A 27,193-nucleotide genomic window follows, 5' to 3' on the forward strand; every position below is an offset into this window, starting at 1 on the left:
CTAAAATACTGGAAGCAGGAAGGGGGTGCAGCCGTACCGATCCGCAGGAGCCCCAGCTGAGGAAGAGGAAGAGCACACAGCTCTATCAGACATCCTCCCCCAACGCTCGCTGAGACTGAGGCTGGAGTTCTGTGCTTTGTGCCGGGCAGACGGCGGGTGAAGCGGAGTGGAGGGGACCGGAGACAGTACTTGCAGGAGACCGTAGACCGGAGACATCATGCACTTTCAAATGTATAAGACATATGAAAATACATATACAAGTAGAGACATACTTCAGACAGAAGTCCATGCACTCCTTAAAACTTGACCGACTCCATCTCCGAATTTAAAGCAACGCTATAATTATGCAGTATACTACAAATGTACATATCCACACAGTAAAACATACTACCATAATAACTAATCCATCTTCCATATACACATATTACTATACAGAATGTATTTCAAACAACATTTAACTAAAAAAAAAAAACTACAATACACATCTCTACATTTAATAATATATTTCATACATCATAGCTCTTTGTAGTAACTTGGGTCCAGACTGAAGGTAGCTTTTATGTAGATTTATTAGGATAAGTTACAATCTATTACAAATAGGATGAAAGCCCCACCAGAAGCGTCTGGCTAGATGCTCAGCCCAAGACCAACTGTGATGAATCCAATTATAACATTGTAAATGACATCACATTTACTGAATTCCATTGGTGGAGTCAAGGAAGAGATGTGAGCATATTTACTTAGATATTACATATCCTCCTTTCTCAAAAGAACACAAAGAAAGAAACTTAGATAAGAAAATAATACACCACAGAAAAGCATAAGTGTGAGCAGAACCAGAATAAAAGACGTTCAAAAAGGAAGTAAAGAGAATTGAAAAACCAGTAATAAAAGTAAAGACAATATTAGAGAGATGAGGAAGTAAACTAAATACAAACAGAGATTCCATATTAAATCCCATAATAGACATATTACTCATCCTCCTCTCTAAACACAGAAAAAGAAAGAAAAGTTAAAGAATAGGCAGGAAAACCATCAATGGCAGTTCAATTCACACCTACTGGCCAGGTAAGTTAGAAAAGGACAGCACAGATCAGGGGAAAACGAATAGACAGTGAGGGAAAAGAATAATTTCTCTCAACTCTCACTATCATTTAAGAAGAAAATTAATTATAAGAAAAATTCAAACTTGGCTAAAGTGGAAAATATCAAATAAGTATTAAGGACAAAATTGCCCAGATTAAACTGACCCATGAATCAAGGTAATAAACACCATGTACCCACATAGGGTAAAACAACTAACATGGGCAATCTCCGGAGAGATACTGACATGCGTAAAGTTAGTAACAATCCAAACTCACACTAAATACCAAGAGGAGAAAAAGAATAAAGATGGTAGTGAGAGTAACTTAACTTTACAGCATGGATAAATATAGTGCACTGAACTAATGGGACGACACCCAACTAATATTTTCTAACAGAAATGTGCAAACAGTGTACTAACATACAGGACTATAACCCTGTGAGACACCACGGTTCGTGGTACAGATTTTGCATCGTGAAAAAAAAAGTAGAGAAAACAGTGCACTGAAAAAAAAATCACCTGTAAATTCTGTATACAGAAATAGTATGAGGTAAGTGTTAATTGGGCTAGAACCCAAATTTGAACGAGTGAAATTCATGACTTCTCTTATGAAAGAGAAATTTAAAAAATTTGTTCCAAACCTCAAGTTAAGGTATAATTGTAGTTCCAATATTGTATACTGAGGTCATTAAATAAGTGAGATAATCTATATATACCGTAAACTAACAAGAAAATGACCACATTGTGTAAAAGCTTGTTGAAACGACTGAGACCTAAATATTGTGCACTGTGAACGAAAGGTAATATGCACTGTATGAGTGTAAACTTAATTGTGCACAAATAACTGTAGAATGTCTAAAGACTGCTAAAACTTTTTTTATAACAGTTGCAACATTTTGGTATGTATAACTAATTCGCAATTTGTTAAAACAAAGTACATGTTAATAATTAAACTAAGGTAATTGGTGTGCCTATTACCGCGAAGGTTGACAGGTAAGGTGTGAAATTACCTTCATAACATTGAAACAAATGTCTTTCAAAATTATCATATTTTACAGTAGATATCTTGTATACGAAATAAATAATACTGTAAAATGAATAAAAACTACTGTAAATAATCAATAACTCCAGCCGCCGGTGAGCGACCTCTCACCCGGGGTCACTGCATACCGCTTCCTGCAGATGCTGCCGAGTATTTTTAGTAATTGTTGAATTTTGCTTGAAAATAACCATGTCAGTACGTTTATGAGGAAATTATCATCCATGTTGTTGCTCAACTGTTTGATCAAATAGTTCATTAGACTGCACGTAATGAGAGGCAGGCACCGTTATGGCAACTAGCAACAAATCTAAGATGGTCTCCGCGTCGGGCGTGATGACGTGAAGAGAGGGGTTTCGATTACCAACACTCCCGGAGGACTCAGTGACGTAATCAGTCACAATCTGAAACAGCAGGAGAAGGATGGCTCCACACGGAAAATTCAACCGTCACTAGGTAAGAGGGAGTCTTAATCTCCACAGCGTCTAACTCATATGGGACTAATGTTATCACATAGAGGAAAGTTTACTGTCAAGCCGGCTTTTAGAGATCGAGTGATAACGAGTAAAATGTATTTCAAGCTGGCACTTGGAGATCGGGTGAAAATGAGTGAAATATACGTACTTGATGTGAAGACTGCAAGTGGATACTAAATTGTAAAACCAAACGTCACACAGCGTTTCACTCTTTTCGTCTGGGGTAATTATTTTTAAAAGACCACATTATTTCACTTGCTTTAAAATTACTGAAAATTCGAGTGTATTGAACACATATCGCATGTAAAATAAACTGATGTATATGAGACCAGTAGATGGCAGTAACGATCTATCATTCAGTCCCACAAAGTAGTCAAAACGATGTGAAAGTACACAAACTGCGAAATCACATAGATGCTTGTTTCAGAAGGTTTTTGGAAATATAGGCAGTCTGTGTAAATTTAAATATACAAAACGGAGATACTTGAAGGTACAGTGAAACGATGATAAGCTCTTCTGACCAACCGTCACTGAGAGAACAGTAAGATTATGAATTACCTCACACATAATCCGTCAGAGTTGCTGTCTTTTCTGCTTATAGTCAGAGCTGCTGTCTTTTCTGTTTACAGTTAGGCTCAGAGTCGATAAATTGTATTTATTTCACGTATCCAGACACGCTTCCAAATACTCTGAGAGCCAGGGAAGACAGTTAATTCAAAATTGCATAGTCACAGTTCAATACAGAAATTCCTCTGTTTCAAGATGTAAAAAGATTATTTTACCTTTGTCAAAGTCACTGCTGTATTATGGTTGTAAAGTGTCTTGTTGACAGGAACCAATATGAAGTGCGATGAGGGCGACCGGTGCTAAGGTCACTGGTGGGGCTGATTTCTTGACAGTTGGTTCACTGCAGTGATGATAGGTAAATTCCATATGTATTTGCTTGTAGAGGTGACTGAAGTAGGTTCTTTCAGTATTGTCGCCAAAATAATGTAGTAACTTGGGTCCAGACTGAAGGTAGCTTTTATGTAGATTTATTAGGATAAGTTACAATCTATTACAAATAGGATGAAAGCCCCACCAGGAGCGTCTGGCTAGATGCTCAGCCCAAGACCAACTGTGATGAATCCAAATATAACATTCTAAATGACATCACATTTACTGAATTCCATTGGTGGAGTCAAGGAAGAGATGTGAGCATATTTACTTAGATATTACACTCTTGAATACTTTTTTAAGTTTAAAAATAAACCTGATACATAATACACCGCACAAATGTATAACTCACCTTCCAAATTGATTTGTAGAGTTTAAAATATCACAAACTCATAAATGATTTTCTTAGGCACACAATCAATGTAATGCCCCACTCTTCGCAAGGTAAAACTAGTAATGGTAAACGTTCTCTCTCTTTCTCCACACAAAGACATGTAAGTAACACTTCACATAGATCCCTACATTTCAAATTATAAAACATATTTCTATTGGTCAGACATTTTAACCCTTACAAACTGACTTCTAAAAGTGCCCAAACTGGTGCTGGTATTTTTTGGAGACAAGACTCCATCATGCACCAACTTGATGGAGCCGCAAATCCATACGGGAGTTCAAAAATATATTACAAATAAAAATACCACTATTTTTTAAGAACACAACATTTCTAAAGATACTACTGACTTGGGAAATCTTACTTTAATAATATATCACTTATATATGAATTACAATTTCACCTGTTAAGCCCACAGTTCATGGAACATTCAACTGAACTGAAAGGTCACAAATTCACCATATTTTCAAGTACAGTTCACAAGGTTACCAATGCAAACAGCAGGTTTGGTTGCTGTTTACAAAATATGACCTTATCCTACGTACTGTACCTTTCGAACATTTTATACTAACCAACAAGAAACATGCTTTTTAAAGAAAGTAACATGCATCCTAATTTTGAATGTATAATGTTCTTAAACAGCCAATCAATTCTCTACTTTTTTAAAACAGCATTTTGTCCATCATTTTAGATACCTCTCATTCTACCAACTGACTACCTCAGCTACAGACATCTTTTCATTACTTCCAAATATCTCTTCAAGATGCTTACAGTATGGATTGTTGGGCATAGCTATGTTTTCTGGTGCAAAAGGTATGCTGAACGCAGAGGTATTGACAAAGACCTAGCTTTGCAAAATGTGGATATTAAATTGATTGCACAGAGAGGATTAAAGTGGCACCAATTGATGACTTTAGTTAAAACCTTTTTGCATCTCCAACCCCCTGACCTCATGATTGTGCACTCTGGTGGCAATGACCTAGGCACATTGACTGGGGTGTGTCTGGAAATGATAATGAAGGATACCTTTGAACAATTGGTGTTGCTTTTACCTCAAACTGTCTTTGTATACCCTAATATATGACAAAGACAGAAATGGAAGTGGTCAAATCAATTCTATCTGCTGATTGAGAAAGCTAGAAAGAATGTCAATAAAGCTGGTTCTGCTCACCTCAGAGAACATAGAATGGGCTCCATCTTTAACAACAAACTACGTTTTCATATGGATGACATCTACAGAAGTGATGGAGTACACTTCACAGATCAAGGAAACAAAGTCTTTCTCAAAAAACTAAAGCAGTGCATCAGCACTTACATGTAGCTACAACAAACTCATAATGAATACAAGGGCTCTTTTTGGAGCCACCCTATAACATAGTAGTGAATATATTTTTTTTACACATACATATTTTTTCTAACATTTTGGTGGATTCACACACCCGACTCGAATCTGCAAAAGCAGGAATTTAATGTACTACACCACAATACACTTTTCAAGTTTAACAATTAATTTTCAATTTTATATCTTTTTAACAACTCCATACATTGTAATCTTGTCATTAACTGCAATCCCAGTAACTCTTTAAAACAACTACACAAATAAAACACTACCTTCTAAATGATATACTACGTAATTATTTATTTAAGGTGAATTCGCGAATCCAATGTGACTTTACATGGGGGCCACGCTGAGAGCCGTGTTGGGGTCGTGACTCCAAACTCGAAAACTCAAAAGAAAACAATAACGCCCCACTTCTATTATTCAGTATTCAAGCCAGGTACCCCATCCCCTGGGGCTTGCCAGCAGTTATTATATTTAAAGATAAGGAGTTTATATATATATATATATATATATATATATATATATATATATATATATATATATATATATATATATATATATATATATATTACCTACTGGCGGTCGCCAGTAGGTATATATAGTTAGGATTTTTTCCCTATGGGATTTTTGAAAATTCTATGTCTAATAACTTTGGCGTTTGCGGACGGAATTGGCTGAAATTTTCTGGAAAATGGAACATTTTGTTTCCGAGCAGCCCCTGGAAATTTGGGGGGGGTTCGTCAAGGGGGGGCCGAGAAAAAAGGGGGGTCCCAAAACGTGTTTTTAACATTGAGTTTTCCATAGGGCGGTTGGCCTCACTTTTAGCCCGAACGGCTGAATGGATTTGTACGAAACTTGGCAAAATTGTAGGGACTGGTAGTCCGATGTGCCTTTGCTAGGTCTCAATATATGTGCTTCAGTGGATTTTGAGAAATTAATGTTCAAAAAAAGATATATATCTGTAACAGCGGACCGGGCAGCGCTCCGGTTCGCGGACTTTACGCGTACCGGAACTTCGCGTAGCGAAGCTGATTGGCTCTCCGGTGTCTGTCAACATTCTAAACAGTCCGGAGCGGCCGCCATCTTGTCTCTCAATCCTAGGATTGAGAGACAAGAGGAGGCCAAAACAAAGGGGGAAATGACCATAAGGGGGCATAGTATATCCTCCCTGACCCCCTAGGTTTAATGTGGAGGCTTTAAAAGGGCCCCGCGGGGCAAAAAAAAAAAATGTTTTTGTTGTTTTTTTGCGTGGGTAGCGCCCGGTTCGCGAACCGGGAAGCGTTCTGGGCAGCGTACTATAATGAAAAATGAATGATAGACTTTTCAAATACTGTATGTTAATTGATTGTTGGTTTTGTTGATTATTTTTTAATTTTTTTTATTTTTTAGGCAATTATTTATTATTGTGATTGTGTTTAAAAATTTAATAACATTTCTAACATTTAACTAGTTTATGAATTACATATAAAAATGATTAAAGACTCAAACAATTTTTTAATATTACATACAATTTTATTTTTCAGATTGTTTTTCAAAATTTAATAGAACGTCTAGCATTTGACTGTCCGATATGTCCTCTTGTTGAGTGAACATAAGTTCCCACATTTGACCGTCATCATAATGGAGTAAATGATCGACAGATTCTACACATTGAAGTAATTCATAGTCCCGTGACTCATCCATGAATTCTAAGTCATCAATGGGTTCCATAACTTGTTCATTGTTGCTGTCCAGAACAATTTTGAAGGAAACATTCTGCTCACCTTCCATTTTATTGCTGTAATTTGCATAAAAAATAAATATATCAGTAGTGATAGGGCACTGTTGGGTTTAAGTTCAGACAGGTACTTGTGAGTTTATAACAGAGAAGTAATCTATGGGCACTGTATGGTTTCAGGCGTGAAGTAGTACTATTAAAAAGTGCCTGTGAAGAAGCCTAAGTAAATTCATAATTATACCACAGAAACCTAAATCAATCCATAATTATAATAAAGAAGCCTTTCTCAATGTCTAACTCTTACAGAGGGATAGTAGAAGAAGCCTAAGTAAATTCATAATTATACCACAGAAACCTAAATCAATCCATAATTATAATAAAGAAGCCTTTCTCAATGTCTAACTCTTACAGAGGGATAGTATATAACTATCTGAAAATGTTTTCAAATTTATAAAATAATATCTCACCTTCTAAAAACAAGTTTAAGTTGTGAGTGAAAATGATCTTGCAATGTAATTCAGGAAGTAGTAGTCAAAATGGCTGTGTTTCTCTCTCTTTCTTTATATATATTCAGGTACATAACCAATCAAATGTCAGGTAAAAAAAGTAGAAAATGAAAGTAACATTTTAATTGGTTGTCAATTCCAACACTTCAGATGTGTTTTGTGAAGTAATTTACCTCAGGGTATTTAGAGAGGTCTACAGGCTAAATGGTTAAATGGAATTTCAATCAAATTTGTGAAAATGGTAGACATTGGTATGTAGTATGAGGTAATCTATATTTGGTGAAATTGTCTCCAGTCGCTTTTCTGTAAACTACTTTCCCACCTTTTTTGATGGTGCGCTTCCCAGGGAGCGATCCGGTACGTGAACTGGTGAGCGCCCCGGTTCGCGAACCTTAAGCGTTACGGGAGTCCACCATTTTGTGTTTCGGTCGAATTAAGATACAAGATGGAGGGCAAATAATGTTCAGAATGGGTAGAAGGGGGCACGGTAGACTTATCTTGACCCACTAGGTTTTCTGAGGGTGGCTGAGGAGGCCCATATGTGCGAAAAAAAAACATTTTTTTAAAAATTTAGCGAGGTTAGCTCCCGGTTCGCGTACCGGGAAGCGCCCCAGGGAGCGTACTTTGTTGAAAATTAGTGAAAAAAGTTAGAGTAAAATAATAATTGTGAGTGATCAGATGTAGGGTAGCTCTGAGAAGAGCTTTTGGGTTTATGGTACATTTAGGTACTTATAAGTAGGTACCAATGCACAGTCTTAAATTCAGAATGAAAACTCTGTTGCCCTCATCTGAGAAGTGAACTCCATCTCCTCTGTAGATATCTTGCATGTAGTAACGCAAGTTATTGTTGTACAGGGAGCCCATTCCATGGTCTCTCATGTAAGCTGAAACAGATTTGTTTACATGCTTCCTCGACTTCTCAATTTGTGGACACAATTGGTTTGACCACCTCCATTTCTGTCTTTGGCATATATTTAAATATACCAAGGCAGTCTGAGGAAAAAGTGCCATCAATTGCTCAAAGGTGTCCTTTAAAAGCATTTCCAGACCTACCCCAGTCAAAGTGCCCAAATCATTACCTCCACAGTGCACAATTAACAGGTCAGGTTTTGGCAAATGCATAAAGGTTTTCACCAATGGTATCAATTGGTGACATTTTAATCCTCTGTGGCCAAACCACTTAATTTCCACATCTTGTAAATTGAGGTTAGGTAAATTCCTGTTCTCAGCATACCTCTGAGCCCAATAGATGTAACTATGTCCAACAATCCAGACAGAAAACATGGTGAGAGAAGGTTCTCCTGCAGTCAGATGAAGTGTGGCAATGAAATGGCAGTTGAAAAAATAAGAGTTTAAAATGAAAAAAACTGTGGAGTTTCTGTGTTAATGAAGCAGTAACAGTGATTGGTGGAATTTGATTGCTGAAAACAGAAAGTTAGGGTGCATGGATGAGTTGTTTGAAAGATGTATTTTGAGTGGTCAGGAAAAAATCATTAAATGAAAGAATGCACTGGATATGAGGTGCACTGAGAGTTCAGAGTTCAATTGCAACATTGTTGTGTGAACTTGCAAACACCAGAAGTCTTCCAAGAGGTGGTTGCCATGCAGAAAAGGCAGAAAGGGCAGAGGGGGGAAGGGTTTTCATTTGAAAAAAAGTGAGGGAAGAGTTTTGATTGGGTGACATGAGAGATATGTGTGAAGAATTACAGCATTTCTGTGCTTTTGATAGCTGCAGACTCTGGAGTGCATACCTTTTGCTCTGCTGAAGACAAATTGGTGTGTTTCTGAGACTGTTTTCAAACTCAAAGTATTTGCTAAGGTGAGAAAATATTTCTTTAATTTAGATAGAGAATAGTGTGCTTTAAGGAGAAAATTATGAAGAAAGATGTGTTTTTCAAATGTTGCTTTGTCTCAAGTGTTTTACAAATAGATTTTGTTTCTTTGAGAAAATGTAATTGGAGAAAATGTGAAGTATTAGTACTGACAGGGTGTTTTTCTGCATAGGAGCTGTGGAGTATTTTCAAATTATGACTAGAAAATCGTTTTTGAGGAAAATTAATGGTTATAATATTTCTGACAAGGACATAATGGTGTATGCTTCTTTATAATGCAATTGACTGTCTCTGATGTTATTTTTCCCATTTTAATGTAAGACCTTTCTCTGTGGCGCAAATTGCTTGTAAATATGCTCCCACCTGTGCATGGCAAATTTAGATTTTGAATGTTTGTGTTACATAGCCATGTTAAAAGTGATACAAACATGCTGCAAAGGCAATCAAAAAACGCTTTTATGTGTCTTAAGGACATTTTAAGTAATTTTCCCATGTGCAGTGTTTTGAAATTATGATTTGAAAATCGTTTTTGGGGAAAAGGAATTGTTTTTAAATTTATGACAAGGACATAATGGTGTATGCTTCTTTATAAGGCAATTGACTGTCTCTGATGTTATTTTTCCCATTTCAATGTAAGACCTTTCTCTGTGGCGCAAATTGCTTGTAAATATGCTCCCACCTGTGCATGGCAAATTTAGATTTTGAATGTTTGTGTTACATAGCCATGTTAAAAGTGATACAAACATGCTGCAAAGGCAATCAAAAAACACTTTTATGTGTCTTAAGGACATTTGATGTCATTTTTCCCATATTACATTAAAAGACCTTTCTCCGTGGGGCACATTCCTTGTAAATATGGTTACACTTGTGCATGGTAAATTTAGATTTTGACTGTTTGAGTTACATAACCATGTTAAAAGTGACCCAAAAAAATTGCAAAGGCTTTCAAAAAACACTTTCATGTGTCTTAAGGACATTTTAAGTCATTTCCCTGTGGGCAGTGTTTTCAAATTATGAGTTGAAAATCGTTTTTGAGGTAAAGGAATGTTGTTAATTTTTATGTGCGCCATATGCCCCCAAATTTCTTTTTCAGGGGTGCAGCAGGGTGTTCTTGAGACACCCCTGCACCTTTGGAAAAATTCCTAATTTGCGATGAGCTAATTGCTAATCGCAAATTGCACCTTCATTCCTATGGGCATCCTGGCCCATGGAAATGAATGGGTAATTTGCAATTAGCAATTTGCTCATCGCGAATTAGGAATGGTAAAGAATCGCTATTTATTCTTTAAAATTCGCTATTTTGGAAATGCAAAATAGTTTGATGATACATATGGCGGTTGATCTCTAACAAGATAAGAAGCTTAGGGATACATTTATGATGACTGGCGCAATGAAGTGGACATCACTTACTTCATTGGTAGAGCTTTACATGTATTATCTCCCCTGTATTCTTCATCAAGCGTAACTTTAATCTGCAATCCTGAGAAGGCCTCACCTTAAACAAACCTCTGGATAGGCCACACCTTATCGTCATCATGAATTAATCATTTAAAATGCTAGGGACAGATTTATGATAGGTGTATGCCTCTTTTGCGCCACTTACAAAACACTGCCCATGGGGAAATGACTTAAAATGTCCTTAAGACACATGAAAGTGTTTTTTTAAAGCCTTTGCAATTTTTTTGGGTCACTTTTAACATGGCTATGTGACTCAAACAGTCAAAATCTAAATTCACCATGCACAGGTGGGAGCATATTTACAAGGAATGTGCTCCATGGGGAAAGGTCTTATAATGTAATATGGGAAAAATGACATCAGAGACAGTGAAATGCCTTATAAAGAAGCATACACCATTATGTCCTTGTCATAAATTTACAAACCATTCCTTTTCCCTAAAAACGATTTTCAAATCAAAATTTGAAAACACTGCACATGTGGAAATGACTTAAAATGTCCTTAATTCAAAATTTGCTATTCCTTATTTTGCGATTGCACTGAAGGATTTGCAAATTTAGCGATTCCTTAAATGCAATGTATCAAACAAAAAATATGTAAAAAATGACATTAAGGATTTGGAAACTACCACCAACTTCTAGTTTGTGGTAATTTGCGAATTCTTTTCAAAAAGCTTTTTTTCCAAAAAACAAAAGGTGCCATATGACGCCAATACATGCCCTTAGGGCATGTATGTGCGCCATATGCCCCCAAATTTCTTTTTCAGGGGTGCAGCAGGGTGTTCTTGAGACACCGCTGCACCCTTGAAAAAATTCCTAAGTTGCGATGAGCTAATTGCTAATCGCAAATTGCACCTTCATTCCTATGAGTCTCCTAGCCCATGGAAATGAATGGGTAATTTGCAATTAGCAATTTGCTCATTGCAAATTAGGAATGGTAAAGAATTGCTATTTATTCCTTAAAATTCGCTATTTAGGAAATGCAAAATAGTTTGATGATACATATGGCAGTTCATCTGTAACAAGATAAGAAGCTTACGGATACATTTATGATGACTGGCGCAATAAAGTGGACATTACTTACTTCATTGGTAGGCCTTTACATGTATTATCTCCTCTGTATTCTTCATCAAGTGTAACATTAATCTGCAATCCTGAGTAGGCCTCACCTTAAACAAACCTCTGGATAGGCCACACCTTATCGTCATCCTGGATTAATCATTTAAAATGCTAGGGACAGATTTATGATAGGTGTATGCCTCTTTTGCGCCACTGTGCGTCACTTTTATGATGCAGCGGCGGTGCAAAAGATTTGCTATGAGGCGACAAAATTACAAATTGATGCATTTAGGCAGATGTGTCATGGTGTAAAAAAACCGTGCCACATGAAACCGATGCAGCAGTGATGCAAAAGATGCACCATGTTGCAAGACAGGCCTCACTTGGGGCCATATGTATCAAGCTAATTAGCATTCGCAAAGATCAAAATTCTGCAAATTTCGGCCTTTGCGAATGCTAATTAGACAAATGGTATGTATCAAACAAGTTTGATGCAAAATAAGGAATAGCAATATTTGCTATTCCTTATTTTGCGATTGCACTGAAGGATTTGCAAATTTTGCGATTCCTTAAATGCAATGTATCAAACAAAAAATATGTAAAAAATGACATTAAGGATTTGGAAACTACCACCAACTTCTAGTTTGTGGTAATTTGCGAATTCTTTTCAAAAAGCTTTTTTTCCAAAAAACAAAAGGTGCCATATGACGCCAATACATGCCCTTAGGGCATGTATGTGCGCCATATGCCCCCAAATTTCTTTTTCAGGGGTGCAGCAGGGTGTTCTTGAGAAACCCCTGCACCCTTGAAAAAATTCCTAATTTGTGATGAGCTAATTGCTAATCACAAATTGCACCTTCATTCCTATGAGCCTCCTAGCCCATGGAAATGAATGGGTAATTTGCAATTAGCAATTTGCTCATTGCAAATTAGGAATGGTAAAGAATTGCTATTTATTCCTTAAAATTCGCTATTTAGGAAATGCAAAATAGTTTGATGATACATATGGCGGTTCATCTGTAACAAGATAAGAAGCTTAAGGATAGATTTATGATGACTGGCGCATCACCAGGGATGTGCCAGTCATCCTGCGCCGCTGTTCCGCCACCCATGGTGAGCTGCATTTACAATGCGGCGCAGCATGGGGCAAAAATGGCACAGATGCGTGACGTATCTGTGCTGTAAAGGTGGCGCATTGCTGGAGTTGTATTGCAAGTGTGATGCAGCTCCAGCAAGGCTCAGAGGTGCCCCATCTCCACAATGTTGCGTCAAGACCTATGCCTGCTTAAAGCAGGCGCAGGGTTTTGACGCAGCTTTCTCCTATCTGATTGTAAATGCGGCACACCATGGGTGGCAGAGCAGCGGTGCACGTTAACTGGTGCATGCCTGGGGATGTGCCATTTAACATAAATCTGCCCCTTTACATTTAATTATCTGCAGGGGACACAGAGTCGGTGAGGCTTATCCAAGGTTGAGAAGAGATGAGTCCTGTTCACTGAAAAATTAGACATAGGCTTCACCTGCTCAGCATCGCTGGACATGGCTAAATAATAGCTGCAAAATGTTACTCTTGTTAAACAATTTTACTATTATAATCTCTGAGATTTGTCTCTTACTCTGCAACATCTCATTGTTGTTATCTTTCTTTAAAGATAAAGACAACATCAACATGAGCGATAATCTGCAATCAGTTGATTTTGACCTCATCATTGAACTTGTAATTGAAACATCAGTGGATGTTGATCCCTTGGATAATTTAAATCCTGAGGATGAAGAAGAACGTGATGAGGATGCAGATTTGTCCGAATTATATGACATAGGGTGGGAAGCTGACCTGCTTGAGCCTATGGAACTATAAACATTTATTTTAAAATTTTATAATAAAAAAAAAGTAAAAATGTAAACCGTTTAATTTAAAAATAAAGACACCTTCAAAAACAGGTTATGTGTAGTGTCTTCAATAAAATATTAAAATATGCTCATAAAATTAGATCAGATTCACGTATAAGATAGCACAGGTAACATGATTATAAATTCCATTTCTTTTCTGCTATTTCTGTATTCTAAAATTGCCATGCACTAAAAAATCTTATATGTAAAAATGTAAAGTAGTGTTTTAAGTTTTTGATTACTGTTATTGATGTACTGTTGGGTAATAGTGGTTAATAACATTTTTTAATATATTTTACCACAGATTCAACTGCAGATCATTTCAACATTTCACCATGCCAACGAAAGAAAGACTGAGAATGGCTGCAAAACGTCAAAGACAGCAGGTGATTGAAAAAAAGCAGCAGTCCTCTAACAAAAAGATTTGTCAAGTCAACAAGAAAGCACCGGGTAAGAGTACAAAAACATTTATAAGAAATATTTGCAGTAAAAAAAATATGACTACAGAAAATGTTTCAGTCCAGAAAAAGAGAACCAATTCAAATGGAAAGGAAAGGCCAATCAAAAATGTTACTGCTAGAGCAAGAGATAACTCTGTGCATGATAGTAGAAGGAAACAACAGTTTAGGGACATTCGAAAACGAATGTTCCGCAACAGGATAATTGGCAATTTGTTAAAAAATATTAAGAAAGGTCAACAGAAAGTGGTTTTTTATAAGAGAAAAAAAAAAGTTGAGAAAGTTATTGATCAGGCATTTGAATTTAAACGTAAGTTATTTATTTTGATAATCAATAGAATTAGGAAGCTAAACAAGGCAATTTATGATTTCAAAAGAAATAGTAGATGGAAGAGAATAGTTAATCGTAGTAATTTTTGTGAAGTTTTTTCTGGAGAATGGATGCATAGTTCAAGCTGTGAGGCATTTTTTAATGAGGAGAGTTATTTCCAGGATAATGATTTGGTGCATGCAGTTGACACCAGTGGTCGTGCTTATGAAGTGAAAGATGGTTGTCCAGTTGAAAAAGAAAAACTTGTGACAACAGAGGCAGAAGAGGTGTTAGGTAATGAGGTTTTAGGAAGACGTGCTAAGGGTCCTGTGTACACCTGGAAGTGTAGTAGTATTTGCAGTGTGCGACAGGATTCCATCAATTTGCTTTGTGATTTTGTACGGTCATTTAATAAGAAAAGTTTGAAGCAGAAAATAAGGTTGTTGCAAGAATTAGATCCTTGCAGAGTGAGAGAAGTGACAGGTTTGCATGGTCATTCACTGGCTTGTCTTTCCAGGAGAGTATGCCAGAGTGTTTTTCATCATTTCAGGATGCTAGCAGTGCATCATAATAAAGTGAGGAAATTAGTTAGAATGTTGTATTATGCTAAGAGTCCAGCAATTATGCTTAAAAAATTATGTGCTGCTCTTTTGCATGGTTCTGAAATAGATGTGAAGAATATATGTGAAGAAATTGAGTTTTGTTACTTTGGAAGTAAAGAGGAGAATGTTGAAATTGACCAAGAAGAAGCGGGTAATGTGGAAGATAGTGTACAGGTTTCCAGTACAGATAATTTCCAGAGGGAAATTGCCACGTTTCAGGTCAAATCAAGTGAGAGGCCCAATTTCACTTGTGTGTGTTGTCAACGCACTTATTATAAGAATCAGACTAAGTTAGTGGATTTATATGCAAAAAGTGAAAGGGAAAATAATAGTGAATGGAAGGATTTCGCAACATACTTGTTGGTACAAAATTGTTTTGATTTGGGATTGGATCAACGTGTGTGTACTCATTGTTGTTGCAAATTAAATCAAAACCAGATGCCTGCTAGAGCAGTTCATAATAATCTGGAATTGGTTGAGATTCCTTCTGAATTGAAGGATTTAAATACTTATGAATCTATTTTGATTCAAAGTATCCATCCCTTTCAGGCTATTGTAAGAATGGAGCCAAAGACAGGGAAATTGCCTCCATCAGATTTACAGAGAGGATTAAAGGGAAGAGTTGTTTATTTGCCTCTAGATTTGAAGAAAAACATTAACACAATTGGAGTAGAAAAAGTGGACGAGGAACCTCTGGTTATCTTAGTTAATGGGGTTCCGACAAAGAATAAGAAAATATGGCAAGATTTAGTAGATGTTAGGAAAGTTAAAAAGGCAACATTGTATTTGAAAAAAAATAATAAATACTATAAGAATGTATATGTTGCAGAAGAGGAAGTAAGTGAGGAAGAGGATAGCGATTTGTGTGCTGGTCAAATTGAGAAAGTAGAAACTTCTACTAGTGAAGAAATATATGAACATTATAGTGTTCATCCTTTGCATTCCAAGGAAGTCATGGGGAATGCTATTGAGTTGTTTCAAATGAAACAAGCCAAAGGGAGTCCCATTAGTGTTTGGGAGGAAAGTTTGGAAGCTCGGTGTTTCCCACAGCTTTTTCCAACAGGTCAGGGAGGAAGATATGATGAGCGACCTCATCAAATTCCTGCTTCTGAATACCGGACTTTGCGATTGTATGCAGGAGATGCTAGGTTTCGACAATGCATTCCTTATTTGTTTCATCTCCTGTTTGAAAGCGATCTGTCTGGACTGTCATATGCAGTGAACCACATCTTGAAAAGTGGTATACACATGCAAAACATCTCGGCAAGTGACTTTATGGATAAAGTCAATGTCCAAGACAGTATTTTGGATTCTCACCTGATTAATCTCATGGCGTGTCAGCGTGGTACTAATGAGTACTGGTACCGTCGTCATGGTGATTTAAAATGTATGCTGAGGAACTTAGGTACTCCCACATGGTTCCTCACTCTGAGCTGTGCCGAGTATGGCTGGGAAGACTTACTTGAATTTCTACGAGAGGCAAATGCTAATGTAGAAAACATCGAATTCAAGACACCCGGAGAACTGTGCTCTTTGGATCCAGTCAATGTATGTAGGTACTTCAATCATAGATTTGAAGCTATGATGTCTTTCATCATGAATAAGAAGAATCCACCTCTTGGAGAGGTGTTGGATTTCTTCTGGAGAAAGGAGTACCAAGCAAGAGGTGCTCCTCATATACATATGTTGCTGTGGATCAAGGATGCACCTAAATTTGGAACGGATCCAGAAGACTCAGTGATGAGTTTTATACAACAGTATTCTACGTGTGCTGTTCCAAACGCAAAGGAGAAGAAAAGCCTAAGAGAAAAAGTTCTGCGTTTCCAAAGCCATCGATGTGGAAAGTACTGTCGTCGTAAATTCCGAAACAAGGACAAGTTCTACACCAAATGTCGTTTCGGTTTTCCACGACCGGTGATTTCTAAAGGAAGAGTAAACAGTTTGATGTCTTCGCTGCGACATAATGTGATGAAGAAATCACCTAAAAACACATACAATTTGAAGAGGAACGAAGAGTCCAAGTACATCAACGACTACAACCCGGTGATTTTGTCCATGTGGAATGCTAACATGGATATACAGTTTGTGGCTGATAACTGTATGGCTGTGGCTCGGTATGTGACGTCTTACATCACCAAAAAAGAGAAGACAGAATTGAAGGATATGTGGGAGGACATTTCCCATGAAAAGAGCCTCAGCAAGAAGTTGTACAGCTTCAGTCTGAAGATGTTGTCGCATCGAGAAATCGGAGCGTACGAATGTTCTGACCGGTTGTCTTCAGCAAGTCTCTATGCCAAGTCCAGGAGTATCATTTGGGCGAGTCTTGGTCTTGCTGCAACGCGTAATCGAGTTCTCAAACCTGTGCGGGAAATTGAGTATTTGGCGGAAAAGGAGCCAAACAGTACCGACATTTTGAAGACCAACATGTTGGATACATATTATCCAAATCGAAGCAGTCACCTCGAGAATGTTTGTCTGTATGAGGTTCTGCAAAATTACATATTCAAGAGGAACATCAAAGAAGATACTGAGAAAGGAGTGTATGCTGTAATAGGAAGTGAGGGATGTCTGGTCAAGCAAAGAAAATGCCACTTGGTAAACCATCGAAAATTGAGTGGCGAATCTCCTGAAAAAAAGGAGTTTTTCTATTTAGCACTTTTGCAACTTTTCAAGCCTTGGCGTGCAGAAGAGGAACTGCTTGGAGATTTTCTCTGTTACGAAGACTCTTTCAATGCCGCCAAGGAGACCATAGAATGTCCTGCTTTTCCCAAATATGTAGAAATGTTGAATGCGGAAATTGAGCAGGAAGCAATGATTGCAGCCGAGATTGCCAGAGACAGTTCTCAGGACAGTCAGAGTTCTGCTTCATTGAGTCAGGATCCACTAGGAGGACCTGTTATCGAAAATGAAGCTGCCACTGCTATGAATGAAGTGGAAAGAGCCATGGCACATGCTCAGGAGGATGCAGTTAACTTAGAAGAGTTGGAAAGACAACTCAACGTTGAGCAGAGGAAAATATATGACGAAGTTACCATGCAAATTGATCATGGATTAAGTCATGACAAGAAAGAGTGCTCATGTACGTCGTTGAAGCCTGTCCGACTGTACGTGAGTGGAGAAGCGGGAACTGGAAAAAGTTTCCTCATTAAAGCAATTTCATGCTATTTGCAGGAAAGGACAGAGTCATCGCTGTCTTGTGTTGTCACCGCTCCAACTGGACTGGCAGCACATAACATTAAAGGGATTACTTTACATCGTTTACTGATGCTGCCAGTGGAGCATGACAACAAATTACAATATCACAAGCTATCTGGAGATGCTTGTTTTGAAGTTTCAAGAATCTTGAGGAAAATGAAACTTCTTATCATTGACGAAGTAAGCATGGTTTCCAATATCATGCTTGCCTTTGTGCATTTGAGAATGCAAGAAGTTCTCAAAACAGAGTATGATGTGTTATTTGGTGGCAAACACATCATTGTTTTCGGAGATCTTCTGCAGCTGACACCAGTGAAAGGGCAACCTGTGTTCAAAATGCTCACGCATGAAGATACCAGGAAGTGCCTAGGCAGCATTGGCAACGTCAATATATGGTTAAACTTCAATTATGCTGAACTGCATGAAAATATGCGTCAGGCGAAGGATGAAGTTTACAAGACTATTCTACAAGATGTTAGAATTGGAAAAGTGACCGAGCATGGGAAAGAAGCTTTACATGCACGATTACTGTCAAATTTATATCCAGAACAAGATGTTGTGCCTGAGAATATTTTTCAGAAAATTACTGAGAAGAAATCTGGAATATGTTTGATGCCAACTCTTGCAGAATGTGCCAAATTCAACAACAAAATGTTGCATTTAGAAAAGCAAGAGATTGTGAAACTGGAAGCTATTGACAGAGTAGAGCATATGGGATCAACAATTATTTTGTCTGAGAATCTGAAAACAAAATTGGATTCATTAGAGAAGAGTATATCTAAAACTGCAGGTTTTGAAAAGACTCTGAATGTGTGCTTGAACTGCCGTATAATTTTAAGAAGGAATTTACATGTTGAAAGAGGTCTGGTAAATGGATCAATGGGTAATGTTGTTGATTTTGTAAAATACAGAAATAGAGATGGAATTGAATTTTTAAAAATTAAATTTGATGGCATTGAGGAAGTACAGCTAATTGGTCGTTGCTCTGCTAGATTTTTGCTTGTAAAAGACTTATATGTTCGCCGTAAGCAGTTTCCTGTTTGCTTGGCATATGCGGTGACAATCCATAAATCGCAAGGTTTAAGTGTAGACAGTGCATTGGTGAATATTGGCAGTTCTGTGTTCAAGGAGGGTATGGCATATGTGGCATTGTCACGAGTTAGAACTTTATCGGGATTGTACTTGATTGAGTGTGATGTCACAAGCATTTGTGCGGATCTAGATTGTGTTAAGGAATACAATAGGTTTAGAAGAGAGTATGCGCCACATTTGCCTCAATATCCTTTGTTTGAGAAACGTGTGGTAGGCCGGAAACGAAGAAATGTAACCAATACTGGGGAGGTTGTAGCAAAAAGACGAAAAGTCGATGAACCTGAAATTATAAGCAGAAACAAAAAGAATTCTGTTGAAGATGTTGTTGGTTTTCAATTTGAAAACAGTTCTGGTGTCAACTGCTATGCTAATGTAGTGGTTAAAGTTTTGTTTTCTCTAGAAAATGTAAAAGAAGAGATTGTGGTCAATTCTGATCAAAGATTTTGCAGTTTGTTAAATTCTGTGTTAGAGAAATGTAGCACTGATAGAACAAACATAGAAAGTGTGTCTGAAATTCGAAATCTGTTAGACAGATGTTCAGGCCAAACACAATTCTCTCAAAATATTCAGCAAGATTGTCAGGAGTTTTTAATGTATATGCTTGATGTATTGCATGCTGAAGGTGTAGATGTAGATCAGCTGTTTGGGCTTTCTTATCAATGGCAGCATGACTGCGAGAACTGTATGGTATCAAGTACTACTAGTGTAGACTCAGAAAGATTTATATATTTAACTTTGCCAGACAGTAAATCAGTCTCCTTTAATAAGCTAGTAAAAGCAGCTGATCACAACATGGAGTGTAGCCAATGTAAATCTGAAATGATGTCCACATTATTTATACGAACATATGGCCAGTATGTCATTTTAATGTTCCAACGATGTAGGCCTGATGGAACAAAATTGACAACTTTAATTAAAAAATTTGTGGCTTCGCAGTTGTCAATATCAGGAAGGACTTTTGTAACTGCAGCAATTATATATCATGACGGTCCTTCAATAACATCAGGACATTACACAGCTTATTTAAAGTCTAGAAATGGCTGGTCATTCTGCAATGATTCTGTTTTAATTTTCAAAAAAAAATTGCCGTATGACCTTAAAAACTCTTACCTGGTGTTTTTAAAACCAAAATTTTAGGGAAAGAATCTCGGGATGTGCTCTGTGGAATTTCAAGAAGTTCTAATGGCTCCTACACGATTTGGCCTTGAGGATAAGTGTAGTTCAGAGACATAACTTCTAACCATAAGACTGGACGTCATGGAGAAATAAGTGCACTTTGAATGAGTTCAGAAAAGCTATTTCTTTTTATAAGCTAATTGAAGCAGCCAATCAAAACATAGAGTAGAGGGAATGTAAGTCTGCAATGCTGTCTACTGTTTTACATTGCTTTGTGATTAAAAGTGATGTAGAGAATTAAATAATTGTAGTAGTCATAGAGGTAGTGTAAGTCTGCTTCATAGTAAGCAGTATCAGTGTCATAGGAAATGTAGAACATGACTGAGCAAGAAGGGGAAGATATTACTATTCCAGGATTGTGAAAATGATCTTCAACATTTTAATTCTGAAAGTTGCAGAAATGCCAAATGACGGGATTGGCTTACAAGAAATCCAAGAGTTATAAATGGCTCTGACAAGATTTGGCTTTGTGGAAACTTGTGGTAGAGAGCAAGAAGTCATTTATTGCATGTAACATGTTTTTAAAAACGATGGAGGTTTTCTTTCAGAAAGTGGCGGGCTGAAAGTAATAACAGCACAACAGAGTGTAAGCTGTTCATAGGACATCCTTTGACGTCATGGAAAGTAAGTTAACTTTAAGGAGTTCTGAATTCTGATTTGTTATGTTGTATGGGTTTTTTAAACACAATCATTTTGATTGTGGTTTTTTTTTCCCCGCTGTTATATGATGAATACCTTCAAGTCACTGTTTTTAGTGAATTTTGATACATTCTGAGAACAGCAAAAATAAACCATTTAACATGTATAATTAATTCTGTACTGTTTGCATTTATGATGTATATGTAGAACTGTGTAGGAGGCATGGAGAAGGTGAGGCTTCTGTAAGTGTCAAAGTTGTTGCATGCAGTGCTGCACTTCTGCGTACTCTTTCATATGCTGGACTACATCTGCACAATGAGATACCTAAGCAAAGGAAACACCAGTGATGTGATTGTGAAATGAGCAAAAGAAATTGCACGTATTTCAATTACATCACCTGTGTTTCCTATCATTACGAATCACATTGTGCAGATCAAGTTTAGGTCTGTCCAGGGAAACATAGGAGGTTTGGACTTTGTTCAAGAGTGCAGTGGACATGACTCACTTCATTGGTAGACCTTCACATGTATTATGTCCTCTATTCTCTTCAACAACTCGAAATTTCATCTGCAACCCTGAGTAGGCCTCACCTCAAACAAACCTTTGGATAGGACACATCTTATTGGCATCCTGAAGCAATCATTTAAAATTTTAGTGTCTTGCGACACTTTTCTGAGACAACAGCAATGCAAAAGATGCACCATGTTTTAAGATAGGCCTCACTTCATCTGCATCAAGATACTGTTAGTTTAAAATGTATATCTTTAGGACTGTGTAGGGGGCCTGGAGAAGCAGAAGCTTCTGTAAGTGTCAAAGTTGTTGAAAAACTGTTTGTCCTTCAATCTTTTCCCTTGTCTTTTGTAATTTTTAAATACATGTTTTAATATTTTTCAAATGTTTGTTCTCTCTTTCACAGATTGAAAGTATAAAAACAAAAAGTGAGTAATTTAACGACAATTATAAGGTAAATGTTTTGTACTCTTTTCGTTACATTTCTATCACATTTAACTTCTATTAGTTCCACTGCTTCATTTCTTTAACCCTCAGTTTCCTGCCTTTGCTACTTCCCTCATTCCTTTCTCTATTACCTACTTACTCAACTCCTTCCACTCTTTTTCTCAGTCCCTCTCTTCTCATAGTTCCTCACTCTTGTTCACTCACTCCGTCTCTATTACTCTTAGTATCTTTGACTGATCACTCTATCACTATTTGTTCATAATGCTTTCTCTGTGTAGTTGAAGCACACTAAGGGGCATGTTATGAACACAGCCAATAAAATTATTGCTGTTTTTATTGGCAGAAAACTGGTGCAAAAGTGGTTTTAGCGGCAGTTTTCTGCCGCAAAAGCGGCTTTAGCGACACATTTCTGCCAATAAAAGCTGCAAAACTTTTATTGCCTATGTTGATGATATGGCTCTATGTTACTTACATTTCTTTGCTGTTTCAATTAATCTTTTTCTGTTATTTTTTGTTTTCTGTTTTCTATTTTTTCTCTCTGTTATTCCCCATGTTTTAATCTTATTTTGAACATTCACTCACATTCTCCAAGAAACTCTTCTTTGTTAATGTTATACTCTCTTTTTTTTTCTTTCACTTCCTTATCTATTTTGTTTTTCACAATTATACCCTCTTCCGTCTTTTCTTCGGTAAATAGATCTATTAAACAGTATCTCTTCTTTACTCCCTATAGCTGTCTTTCTTTTAACATCACTCTCTGTTTACTTTCCTTATACTTACTCTTTTTTTTTTTTTTGGTTAGCTCCCGGTCCGCGTACCGGGAAGCTAACCGGGAAGCGAACCAAAAGAAATAGAGCTTGCCAGAGTGCTAAACATTCTAGCAATTTTTTTTGAAACGGGAGGTAGTTCTGAAAAGAACTTTTTTTTTAAAAAATTTTGTTGTTTTATATATTTTTTTTTTTTTGAACATTTTTTGTTTTTTTGTATTTTTTGATCGATTTTATATTTTTTTGGGTTTTTTTTGGGGGGGAAACAACAAAAAACAGGCATTGAAAAGGGCTCAACAGGAGCAAAACAAAAATTACTGGGGGCGGTTAGGGCAATTATGATGTTCATAAGCCAGGTTGATAGCATTTATACTCATATTGCCACATGCTATCAACGCACCACAGTGCATACAAGTATGTTTCATGTGGCCAAAATTCTCTTGTATGTTTGGCACAGTTTCCCGTGCCTCTGCTGGTGTCAATGAAATTGACGATCTTGATCTGGCCACAGGAGTTGATGTAGGATTTTCCTCCAAATCCCGTATTTCCGCCCGGCTGTAATTAAGTGGATGCTTCCTGGTCATGTGCCTGTGCATAGTATAGTTCCCATAACTATACTTCTTATCCGTCCCCCTTGATAATTTATCTTTGCAGATGAGGCAGGTGACATACCTCGCATTCACTTTTTTTTGGCCAGGAGGGATTGAATAAAACTGCCAGATGAAACTGGCTTTCTTATGGGAAACCCGGGGCACCTCTTCGAGGAACTGTGGTTCTTCTCCCTCCTCTTCCTCCATTTCTTCCTCTTCCTCCTCTGTGTTGGTCATGACCTGGGGAGGTGGTCCTCTCTTCCCATGAGGAGGTGGAGGTGGTGGTGGGGGTGCACCAGCTGAAGCAACTACTGAAGCCATTTCTGAAGTATTGAAGTACTAATAAAGGTCTTCCTCTCACAATGATGAAAGTCAGAGTGAGGAAAGAAGGAGGGGTTTTCATCATTTGGGAAAAACAATAGTTCTCAACCAATGAAAAGTGTTATTTTTAGGTCACCTGACCTAGCCTTACATGATTATGAAACCAAAAGTGAAATGAACCAATGAAAAGTTTTATTAACAAGTCACATGACCTCTCACGCTCATGTTACGCGCTGCGGAACGCGCCCCGGTTAGCTTCCGGGTCGCTGCGCTTCGCGCCTCGGTCGGCGACCCGGAGCACTTCCGGGCGCGCTAACGCGGTACTTCACAAGACGCATTACGCGGCAACGCGATACGTCGCGCTTTCGCGACGCGCCGCGGATCGCTTCCGGGGAGCTGCGTTTCGCACCTCGGTCCGCGCCCCGGGGCACTTCCGGGTGCGCTAACGCGGTACGTCATAAGACGCATTACGCGGCAACGCGATACGTCGCGCTTTCGCGACGCGTCACGATGTTGATTTCTTACCGGTTCGCGGACCGGGTCGCGGCATCAATTTGAGCTAACGGAAAGCTTTCCGGTTCGCGGACCGGGAGCGAAACAAAGAAAATATTTAAAAAAAAATTATTAATAAACATATAAAATATATTTTTGGATTTAAAGAAGAATACATTTTACAGCTATAGATATTAGCTTTTAAAAAACCAATGAAATTCACTGAAAAAACCATAGGTTATAGACCATATATAGTTAGGAATTAGCATTTACAAAACCTTGAAAATTCACTGAAAAAACCATAGGTTATACACCATATATAGTTAGGAATTAGCATTTAAAAAAACCTTATTTTACTCACACAAAACCATTGAAATTCCAAATATAGTTAGTTGTACTAACTATATATCGCGCACCCGCAATCCACTGCTGATCATGTCACATATTACATCATTCATGACATGGTCAGTGACATCACTGATGACATCACTGATGACATCTCAAATGACATCACTGATGACATCTCAAATGACATCACTGATGACATCACTGATGACATCTCATTTGACATTACTGATCACATCACTGATGACATCATTCATGTGATAATACGATGAACCTCTTCAGACTCTAATATAACCTTAGATACACTCAGTGTAAACAGACACTCACAGACTGTCACTCATCCATGGAGTTACTCACACACCTAGTCAGTCATGCAAAGAATCAATCACACCTCCATTTCCTCAACTATACAGTTATACACACCTTACTTATTCAAACATATACTAACACATATTTACTCTCTTATACAATCCCTGATACAAGTTCACAATGATCCATACAGCCACTCACACATCCACTGGCTCTTTTGCACAGTTATTTATATATGTCAACTCTCACATGTACTGTGTTTTACATATGTACTTACTTTGACATGTAGCACTGAGATATCCATTCACTCGCCAATACACTCATGCACACAGTCAACCGCCCATACAGCTGTTTCCACATGCACTTTTGAACCCATACATCTAGTGAATCAACTGCTCACACATCTATGCACAGAGTCATACACCTCCCAGCCACCCATACACACTCTCAGTCTCCCATACAAATACTTGGGCAACCAATCAATAACCCATATAGTTAATCATATAGCTAATGATCAACACATGCAGCAGTTTATAGAACAACAGACATAATGATGCACAAATTGAGACAGTTTAGTCACTAACCCATGCACTCAGTGAGACACATTTAATCACTCATACAGTCAGTCATGCACCTACTAAATCCTTCATCCAGACATTTATACATCCACTCATTCTTAAATATGTAAGACATATTTTAACTTTACAGAAAAATACAGTCACTGGATGTTGTCATCAGTGATGTCATCAGTGATGTCATTTGAGATGTCATCAGTGATGTCATCAGTGATGTCATTTGAGATGTCATCAGTGATGTCATCAGTGATGTCACTGACCATGTCATGAATGATGTAATATGTGACATGATCAGCAGTGGATTGCGGGTGCGCGATATATAGTTAGTACAACTAACTATATATGGAATTTCAATGGTTTTATGTGAGTAAAATAAGGTTTTTTAAATGCTAATTCCTAACTATATATGGTGTATAACCTATGGTTTTTTCAGTGAATTTTCAAGATTTTGTAAATGCTAATTCCTAACTATATATGGTCTATAACCTATGGTTTTTTCAGTGAATATATATATATATACACTGAAAAAACCATAGGTTTCACACTCGTTATAGTTAGGAATTAGCATTTAAAAAACCTTCGAAATTCACTGAAAAAACCATAGGTTTCACACCAGTTATAGTTAGCTGAACATTTTAGTCATACAAAACCATTGAAATTCCTACGTTATAGTTAGTTGGACTCACTATAACTCGCGTGTCCGCAATCCACTGCTGATGATGTCACATATTACATCATTCATGACATGGTCAGTGACATCACTGATGACATCACTGATGACATCTCAAATGACATCACTGATGACATCACTGATGACATCATCCAGCGTCTGTGTGTTTCTGTAAAGTTAAAATATGTTTAACATATTGAAGAATGAGTGTATATATGAGTGTCTGGATAAAGGATTTAGTAGGTGCGTGACTGACTGTATGAGTGGGTGATTAAATGTGTCTTACTGAATGCATGGGTTAGTGAGTAAACTGTTTGAATGTGTGCATCATTATGTCTGTTGTTGTGTAAGCTGCTGCATGTATTGATTAGTAGTTATATGACTGGCTATATGGGCTATTGATTGGTTGCCCAAGTATTTGTAAGTGAGGGTGAGTGTGTTGGAGTGTCTGGGAGGTGTGTGACTCTGTGAATAGATGTGTGAGCAGTTGATTCACTTGGTGTATGGGTTCAAGAGTGCATGTGGAAACAGCTGTATGGGCGGTTGACTGTGTGCATGGGTGTGTTGGTGAGTGAATAGATATCTCAGTGCTACATGTCTAAGTAAGTACATATGTAAAACACAGTGCATGTGAGAGTTGGCATATATCAATGACTATACATGAGAGACTGTTATTGCGTAAGTGACTGTATGGATCAATGTGTACTTGTATCAGTGATTGTAAAAGAGAGAAAGTATGTGTTAGTATATGTTTGAATAAGTAATGTTATGTGTGTATAACTGTATAAATGAGGAAATGGGAGTGTGATTGATTTTTTGCATGACTGACTAGGTTTGTGAGTAACTCCATGGATGAGTGGCACTGTGTGAGTGACTGTATAGGTGTATGAGTGCATATGATAGTGTTGTATTGATGAGTGACTGTATGTATGAGTGATTGTATGGGTGAATGAGTGGATGTGTGTGTA

Source organism: Lissotriton helveticus, chromosome 2_2, assembly GCF_964261635.1.
Source record: "Lissotriton helveticus chromosome 2_2, aLisHel1.1, whole genome shotgun sequence".
NCBI lineage: Eukaryota > Metazoa > Chordata > Amphibia > Caudata > Salamandridae > Lissotriton > Lissotriton helveticus.